The 9,521-nt window shown below is 42.2% G+C and overlaps 1 long non-coding RNA gene across 4 annotated transcripts; it reads right to left on the bottom strand.

The window, feature by feature from the left end:
* Nucleotides 1-1,810: 1,810 nt before the first annotated feature.
* LOC136531063 (uncharacterized) lies at nucleotides 1,811-8,073 on the bottom strand. Of its 4 annotated transcripts, none has more exons than XR_010777954.1 (7): nucleotides 7,875-8,073; nucleotides 6,706-6,796; nucleotides 5,812-6,133; nucleotides 5,143-5,527; nucleotides 4,941-5,057; nucleotides 3,326-4,724; nucleotides 1,811-3,167 (listed from the first exon to the last, which is right to left on the bottom strand). It is a non-coding gene; the product is annotated as an uncharacterized lncRNA (long non-coding RNA). The 4 variants fall into 4 exon arrangements; XR_010777956.1 differs by having other exon boundaries at nucleotides 1,811-4,171; nucleotides 4,350-4,724; nucleotides 7,875-8,064; XR_010777955.1 differs by having other exon boundaries at nucleotides 1,811-4,171; nucleotides 4,378-4,724; nucleotides 7,875-8,063.
* Between the last annotated feature and the right edge of the window lie 1,448 nt (nucleotides 8,074-9,521).

Here is a 9,521-nt window from a genome sequence, read left to right as displayed (position 1 = left end):
TTTGCCCATGAGTGGAACCAAACAATTCATCAAAGGAAACTTAGAAAACAAAACCATTGCAAAGTAATTGCACTTGCTTAGATTGCAGTGAGCAACCTGAGTTGGTTGTTGCTTTTATAAATCTGCTCAAAAGTCTAGAATTCTCAAGAAATGAGCTTGTGACATCACTAGCATCCATCCGACAAAAAAATCAAGAACACTAACCTACCCCTAGCTAATTAGTCCCTCACATGCTCATGGCTAACAAAACCATTACTGATAAAATTTGTTCAGCATGCATGCATCAACTGATCATTAATCAAACTGCTACTAGTACGTCAGCGTTTCTCAAGAATCCAATATAAGGTTTGTTTGGTAGAGCTCCATCTGATTCTAATTCTAATTCTCTGAGAGAAATGATTCTGTGGCTAAAAGAGGTTCTCTTTGATTCTTTAGCATAAACTCTCAAAATCTCAATGGAGAATCACTTCACAGAATCAGAAGAAGCTACTTTTTTAGCTCCAAGCCTCTAATAGTTCATTTTAGAGAATCACTTCATGGAATCAGTAGAGAAATCACTTCTCTCTGGAAAACTGTTTGGCAGAGCTCCTGCTAGATTCATGAAAGGTCCTAAATGGCTAGAGAGGGGGGTGAATAGCCTATAAAAATTTCTACAATAACACTAAGACAAGTGGTTAGATAATTAAATGGCAAAGCGAATGTTGCGCTTGCACTATAAGGGTTGCAAGCCACCTATCCACAATTCTAGTTGCTATCATTTCTATGTATCATCAATCAATGGCTATGTTACTACTTGCTACACTAGTGAGCTACCTAACCAAGTAATTCAACTAATTACTTCTATGCTACACTAGAGAGCTACTCTACTTAGCTAGACTACCTCTACACAAGATATCTCTACAAATGTAAATACAAGAGAGGTAGAGGGATCAATACCGAGCTAGGCAAGCGAAAAATCAATCACAACGAATACCAATTGACACAATGATTTTTCGCTGAGGTTCACTTGCTTGCTGGCAAGCTATGTCCCTGCTGTAGCGATTCACCCACTTAGAGGTTCATGCGCTAATAGGCATCACACACCTAACCCGCAAATCAGGTGCCGCACAACCAACTGAAAGCTCTAGTTTGGTTTTGGTGAATTGATGAAGCCCTAAGTGCTAACCCTTTTACTCTAAGTGATCATGAGATAGGGTAGCACATTCTAAGTGGTGGAGCAAGTGATGATGATCATGTTGGTGGTGATGGCCATGGTGATCAAGTGCTCAGGCTTGGAAAAGAAGAAAGAGAAAAACAAAAGCTCAAGGTAATGGTGAAACTTGATAGGAGCTTTTGTGTTTTGGTGATCAAGACACTTAGTGAGTGTGATCACATTTAGGATAGATAGCCTACTATTAAGAGGGGTGAAACTCGTATCAAAATACGATTATCAAAGTGTCACTAGATGTTCTAACTCATTGCATATGCATTTAGATTCTAGTGAGTGCTAACACCCTTAAAATATTTGTGAAAATATGCTAACACACAGGCACAAGGTGATACACTTGGTGGTTGGCACATTTGAGCAAGGGTGGTGAAGATTGAGATTTGGAGGAGATGCCTCAACCTGATCCGATGCTGCCTAGGCAGTGACTAGACTCAGGTAGGTGCGTCCGATCAGTGGTGCACAGTGTGGCGTGGCCTCGATCCCTTGACCGAACGCTGAAGAGAAGGAGGGACCGGATATGCAGGGTGTGTGTCTGTTCACTCATGACGTACACTAACGTAAGTGAGAATGAGTGACCAGAGAAGATCGAACACTAGCAAGTAGTTTGACAACTTGGAGACTTTGTAAGGAAGTGACAAGGTCAACCCTAGAAAATATATTGAGCACACCACTCAAATAATAAACACCCCTTCCTAATCATATTTCTATATAAATCCTCCTTATTCTAAATCAACCTTTTCCAAACAGCATGATGAAACTTGAGGTACCAGTGCCAGCTCCAGCGCGTACAAGCTCAGCATAAAAGCAAACCACCAAATTCCTGGGTAGCGCAAACATGCATTTATAGATCCCCTGGCCAAAGAGAGAACGGACGGAGGACATAATTTTTCATACTTTAATACTTTCTCCATTCGAATTTTGGTAAATTATAAGACGTTTTGGTTTTTCTAGACACATAGCTCTATGCACTTAGATATACACTATGTCTAGATACAGTGTGATGTAAAACGTCTTATAAATTGAAACAAAGAGAGTATTAGATATATAGATATTGATGCTTTGGCCCTCTTAATCATAGGAGCGAGGGACAATAGACTGAGGAACTGAGGACATAATTTTCCATATTTTAATATTATTAGTATTATAGTTATAAAGATATAGATGCTTATGTATTTTTTTGAAAACTGCAGATTATCTGTTATTCCAATAATTTTGATGACAATGGAACAGTACAAGAGAAGAGGACGCTCACCAGGAAACCAAAAACCATCTAAATTTTGGTGAACAACCTCCTCACAATGCACCCCAAAAATTCAACTACATCTTCTTTTTTTTTCTTTTAGAGAGAAAGTTCAACATCTTTGGTCCTACGTGACTTCTATCAACTTCAGCTTTCGGCATTGGAAGGTTTTTCCATCCTGGCTTTGCAAATTGATGTAACTGCTAATAATTAGCTCCTTGGATTCAAATAGATTTAGCTAATAATTTAGCTAATTGCTAGCTGAATATCCAACTAACAACTATCTTACTCGTTGAACCAAACTATCTTACAATTTGTTCCTATGAAATCATGGATATGGACATAGCCACATAGGGTATAGGTCTCAGCTAGTTGGCATACAACTTTTCCTAGATAAAACATGTTGAAAGATACACATGGTAAAAATTTATAATATATGTTACTATAGGACATTTTCAGCATCGGCACCCGTGTCCAGTACGAAAATGTCCGAGTCGGCACCTAATGAGAACCGAAAACAAATAACATGGGAAATATCAAGCTTGTCTGAAATATGTACCAGTGAGTCAAATTGTTCAGCTCTAAACGAATAATAAGGGAAGCCACCAACACAAGGCACAATTTGTCCTCCAAGGATTCAAGACTCAAGGAAATCATAATAACCATTAGAAGCTTAGCATCATAGACATCGTAACGGGTGTTAAAAATAAGGTTTTAAATCTCCGGCTATAGCTAACTATAGCTGTTTGAGGCTGATCAAGCTATTTGTGTTTATGTAGAACTTAACGGCTATAGCCCCATTTAGCCTCCACTATAGCTGTTTTAGAGGTCATCAACAAAATGCCTTTAGCCGGAGATTTAAAACCTTGGTTAAAAACCAACTTCTTTAGTGTGGCTGACGTTATGTATCTAAAATAATTGGAGCAATAAGTGGTTATTTTTTTAAAAAAAAAAAACTCCCTCTTGTCATTATTATCATATCATAAAGTCACAAAAGCTTTGCTAAAATATTGAATCACACTTTCAGCTAAAGAAAAATGCAAGTGGAAACAAGTTTTCTATTGATATCAGAAAAATGCAAATGGCAAAAGATGTTAGAAACTCAGAATGTATTCATTAGTTAGCAGCTTATACTCTCTGTACATACTTTAGGATTTATGTTGATTGCTACAGAATAAAAAAATGGACTAGTGCTACTGATGCAGAGGCAGGATGTTTTGAGATTTATGTATAACAAATTTGACTATCGAACATGATTTTCATTTTTCCCTAAAATAGTGAAAACATTTAGATACTACATGTTTATACTGAATCATAACAGAAAGAGGTTTTTTCTCTAGATTGCAGATGTGATACTTCAATTCTAACTGGAATAACTATTCTTGATGCTTCAAGGGATAACAGAGCCACAAGTAATTAATTTTTTTATTAAAAAAAACTCCCTCTTAAACCTTGACTCAAAATTATTTGACCAGAAGCTTCTTCTCCATTCAAAAGACAAACTGGACAACAATGTTTCTTCTTTCGAGATGAGAATGGAAAAAGGAAATCATATCTTCTCAATTGTGATGTAATATGATGGTTGATGGAGTTAGGTCGGATGAAACCAGCAGTTTCCTTTATTGTTGCTTCTGCTCTGGTTGTGGATGTTGCTGCAACAGCTGCTGTTTCAGAGCTGGTTGCATAGGAGCAGAAGGTGCACCCTTGTGTTCCTACAGAAGTGCCTAGACAAGGTATACAAATAAAATAGAATCTTTTAGAATACTAGCAGATTCAGAATGCATATCAAATCAATACCAACAACACATGCAAAAGGAACTGGCAGTGTGCTCCATAAGGCAAAGTAGTCACAGGCGCTGGCTGTGGCAGATTCGGAATAGCATAGATTGATAGCACACCAACCATGCAAATGTCGAATTTTTCTTGTCACCTGAAGGACAGAAGTAATTCACGCCAACAACACTGACATGAAGTCGATCTTTTCCTTGCCTGCCTGCTGCATCAGATTGTTTAAAAGATAAACAGATTGTAATGCCTGCTGCATCACAAAGCAGAGATAACTTTGTGACCCTCGCCTGGTGTTGCTATTACGGGGACAACCCTTGTAATGCCTCTAGAATTGCAGCTTGCTCCCTACTACTAAATATTGATTCTCTCCTAACCAATTCGTAGTGATTGAATTCCTTCTATGGTTCCACATGATCAATAGGTGGTGTGCTGGAGGCGCAGAGATCATATGTCGACCTGGCCCATGTCCATTGGGAGTTCTATGCAATACTGCAACAACATTTTTGTGGGAAAAAAGTATGCCTTTAGTATTGTATTGTACTATAGAAAGGATACTCTTCCAAAAACTGCTATCCTATAAAGTCCTACACAAGCAGAATTTTACATTGAAACTTATGCGTTACAAACTTGTTACTTTCCCTTATGTGATCACTTACATTCAGAATCATATAAGAAAAGCAGAGATAGGAATAAGTAGGAAACAACCTCAGTGCATCAACAATTCTGGTACCGAGATCCCCTGCAGTGTGGACTTGGATTTTGGAAACATGACCACATGAATTGCCATTGCTCCTTCAAATAATCTGTGCCTCTGCACGCAACCTGCAGCACAGTTTTAGCTTCACATCAAATACCTCCGCTCAGACTGATGTCGGAGCAACTTTGCAGGATGTTTTTTTTTCCTCACCTGGCTTGTCAATGACAAGCATGACAGCATCCCTGTGCACAGCCCCACATAGCACGGCAGGCAACATGGATTGCCCAGAACTTAGAGCAACTCCCATAGGAGATCCCCAATCTATTCCATTCTCCATCTTTTAAAGGTACCACGTCATTGTTTGTGCAATTCTTTCCTTTGTGATGGGATCACACAGGTTTCAAGCCGACAGGTATCGCGCTTCCTCCCTTCCTTCGCCCGACCTGAAGAAGTGAAGCAACCCGCCGCCAGCTGCACAGTCAAAACAGGACTACAGGAAGCACCCTTAATCATGCCTGTGAAATATCACTCAAACCAATAGTAACAATACCACCATTAATTATGCTTGTGAAATATACACCTCCATCCATTGTTCCTGTAGTACAGAATGCCAATTATTATTGGTCAAATATTAAAGACTGAAAGAAACAATTATTGAATTAAAGAACAACTAGACAGAGAGCACTGGACTGAATGGTTGCAGATTCAAAAGAGTGTTTGAAATAAAATCTCTCGAAGAGCAGTAATATCTCTACTGCCCTATATCCCCACAGTAGAAACAACTAAAGTTATTTATGGCACTGTCAAAGACTAAGGACATACTAAAAATGAATGGAGGCACATACATGCGAAACATACAGGAATTGTAGGGAACAGTACCTTCAAATATGCTGCGTTCTGGGCTTCTGGCATGCCACTCAGATGGTCAGACCATTGTTGCATTCCATTGCAAAAGCTTTCTTTTGCTTTCCTTGAGACCATTGTAGATACACAATACTATTAACAATAACCAAATGATTTTAAAATATTTTCTGTGCTCAATCATAGAAACCAAGCCCTCCCTTCTCTTGCTGCACAATTTACTCATCCTAACGTATGTGGAACTAAGGAACTGTGCTGGTTGTCACAGATCCAAATGACCTTCCGAGGCAGAACAAACAATAAAATACACATCTCACAAGAAAAAAAACATAACTGGCCCCTACAAAAAAAATCGGGTGTTAAATGATGGTTGAGATTTATCTAAGAAAAAAATGAATTTGCTTGTATTATGAACCAATCTGGCACAAAAGATCTCATCACAAATGGAATGAGAGAGACACAAGAAATACATTAAATTAAGATAATTTTTTTAGACATGGCTGGAAGTTTTATTTTATTGCTACTATTAAACAAAGCTACTATTATCCATATTAAACTTATCCATTATTAAGCAGAATATCAACTATCAACAACACCACTAATGGCTAATTTAGCCTTATTTCTAGCTAATCAAAGGCACTGCTGTTACTAAATATCTTAGTCAAACATTCAAGTTCAGTCGCTGGAGACCTTAACAAAGCTACATTAGTCTGCTCATCAAGTGTTTGTACGTATTGATGTAGAATCAAATAATAAGGTCTGCAGAACTTTTCCTTCAAAATCAGCTATTTAACTCTATTGATGCAATATGTTACAGGCTACTTGATAAGTAAGGTCAGACGGGAAAGGCAAGGGATAAACATGAAAGGTTGACAGAATACCAAAAGCGAGAAAAAGAAAGAGAATATTTACCATGATAAGAAGGCTGAAGGAGGCGCAACCACATCTCTACACCACCCCCCAAACACCCCTCCTCCCACCACCACCAATGTTCCTCTTATGCCTGTGGTAACAAAAGGAAAAAGGGTAAATTTAGAATTAATTGCCCCATTACTTACGAAACAAAAATGTTAGATGTGCATGCCGCACATCCTATGGAGGCCCCCACACGACTCCAGACCACACCCCAAACACCCTCCTCCCACCACCATCAGACCACACCACCTATTCCTCCAAGTAACGTGGTAACACCAACAGACTCGGCATTGGTACCTGACCGGGGTCTGGTGAGGCCATGAAGGCAGGCGCAGCGTAGTACTCGGGCCCAGCGAAGAACTCACTGTCCTTCTGCCTGGTCGCCGCCTCCCTCTCCCTGCTAGACCCACTCCGTGGACTCTTTCCAACATCCCAGCGCTCGTCGGAGCTAGACCTACTCCTCTCCCTGCTAGACCCACTACTCCGTGGACACCCACTACTCCGTGGACTCTCCCTACTAGACCTACTACTCCATGGACTCTTTCCAACGTCCCAGCGCTCGTCGGAGCTAGATCTACTCTCCCTGCTAGACCCACTACTCCGTGGACACCCACTACTCCGTGGACTCTCCCTACTAGACCTACTACTCCATGGACTCTTTCCAACGTCCCAGCGCTCGTCGGAGCTAGACCTACTCTCCCTGCTAGACCTAGATCCACTAGACCGTGGACTCTTTCCAACGTCCGAGCGCTCGTCGGAGCTAGACCTAGACCCACTAGAACTCTTTCCAACGTCCCAGCGCTCGTCGGAGCTAGACCTACTCTCCCTGCTAGACCTAGATCCACTAGACCGTGGACTCTTTCCAACGTCCGAGCGCTCGTCGGAGCTAGACCTAGACCCACTAGAACTCTTTCCAACGTCCCAGCGCTCGTCGGAGCTAGACCTACTCCGCCCCGGTGAGTGGCTGAAACCCCACCGGGGTCTCTTGCCTAGTCCCACCGAACCAGGACAACAAGGTCGGCCTGCCATGAATCACCCACCGAAACTCCAATGAACTCAAGAAGGCGTCCACAAGAACGAACGGGCTCAAAGCACCGGAACCCTACACTAATCCTACCGATTTTAAGTAAGTAGTTAAAGGTTTAAACAAGTGAGGTGGGACTAACCTGGGGGCGGGCTTGCGGCCGCCGTCCGCGCCCTCTCTCCGCTCCCTCGCGCGCCCCCGCTTCCGCGGCCTCCCACCGCGCCGCGCCGCCGCCCCGCGACCAGCGTCCGGCGCACGAGAGGGAGAAACCGGGTGCCGCTAGGTTTCTTGCGGCGTTCCTTCTCCACGCTGCGCCGCTGATCGGGACGAAGCTGGGCCGAACTGCTAGATGGGCCTAAGACTACGACGTAAACTCATGAGTCCATAAGGCTGCGCTTCCTCTCCTTTTTTTCTTTTCCATTTATTCAGGTGCTTTCACCAAAAAAAACTTACGTAAACATGTTGATGATGCTAGCGAGTGGCGACGATGATTCCAATCCTCTGCACCGCCTTCTTGTGCTCGACTCATCGGCGCAGCACAACAACGGGCCTTCATGGCTGTGATACCGGCCCATCGGAGAGGATGCTACGCCAGGCCTTGCAGACGATGGAGGCGCGGACCGGTATGCCGGCTCGTCCGGAGGGACGCGGAGGAGGATCTCTTCCACGAGCTCCTCCGCCAGCGTAGACGCCATGTCGCTGGTTTGACGGCGTGCATAGAGGAATCGTTGCGCACATGCTTGTCTTGTACTTGACTTGATATATATTTGTCAGCCTGTTCGTTTAGTCGTAAACGATCGTAAATTTTCAGCCAGAACAGTATTTTTCTCTCACACCAAACCAATAAACAGTAAATAATCTACGATCGTTTATGACCTGTTGAACAGGCTGACACATGTATATATTTGGCTATCTGGGTCGGTTTCGCCAAGGTACGTGCTAGTAGTCTAGTCCGTGTGCAATACCTATACGCGTCGTTTGACACTCCGACCCCAACACGATGCATGTCCTCCGGCTGTATATATATATACGATGATTTCTCGATCAGAATATGGTACGAGATCCGATTCCCACATGGAGCTTCTTGTGCTCCTGAACGCCTTCATGGCTTGACACAGGGGTCGAGGTCATGGATCCCATCCGATCCGATCGGCTAGGTTTATCCTACGTTTCATAGTGCGGGCACGGAAGATGAATCATGATGCACCGTAGTACCCCCAGTCAGGCCCATGACTCCGGTCCGATAGCTTTTATACATACCCCAAAAATCTCTACGTATGGGCCTCGGTCATATATATTTCCATTATTATTAATTATGTTCCCTCTCTCCTCACCGAATCGGGTATTTTTCCTCTCGGACGAGATTCAGAGCCATTATTATGTAAATAAACAATTTGTCCTTTGCCTGTGCTTTTGCATTGGTAAGCCAAAAATGCATGCCAGCTGCACAGGATGTACTAAATAAGGGTGCGTTTAGATCAAAAAATTTTTGGATTTTGGCTTACTGTAGCATTTCGTTTGTATTTGGTAATTAGTGTCTAATTATGGACTAATTAGGTTCAAAAGTTTCGTCTCGCGATTTCTTGACCAACTGTGTAATTAGTTTTTTTTCGTCTACATTTAGTACTACATGCATGTGCCGCAAGATTTGATGTGACAGTTACTATGCAAAAATTTTTGGGAACTAAACGGGGCCTAAATCAGGTGACCAAAGTGCTTCGTCTCAAATTCAAATTAGCAGAAGTAAGAGCATCTTTTGAGCCATTAGGCCAAAGGAGTAGCACATGCC

The sequence above is a fragment of the Miscanthus floridulus genome, unplaced genomic scaffold, assembly GCF_019320115.1.
Source record: "Miscanthus floridulus cultivar M001 unplaced genomic scaffold, ASM1932011v1 fs_272_2_3, whole genome shotgun sequence".
Taxonomy (NCBI): Eukaryota; Viridiplantae; Streptophyta; class Magnoliopsida; order Poales; family Poaceae; genus Miscanthus; species Miscanthus floridulus.
The sequence above is the reverse complement of the archived record's forward strand: the minus strand, read 5'-3'. Positions and strand labels throughout refer to the sequence as shown.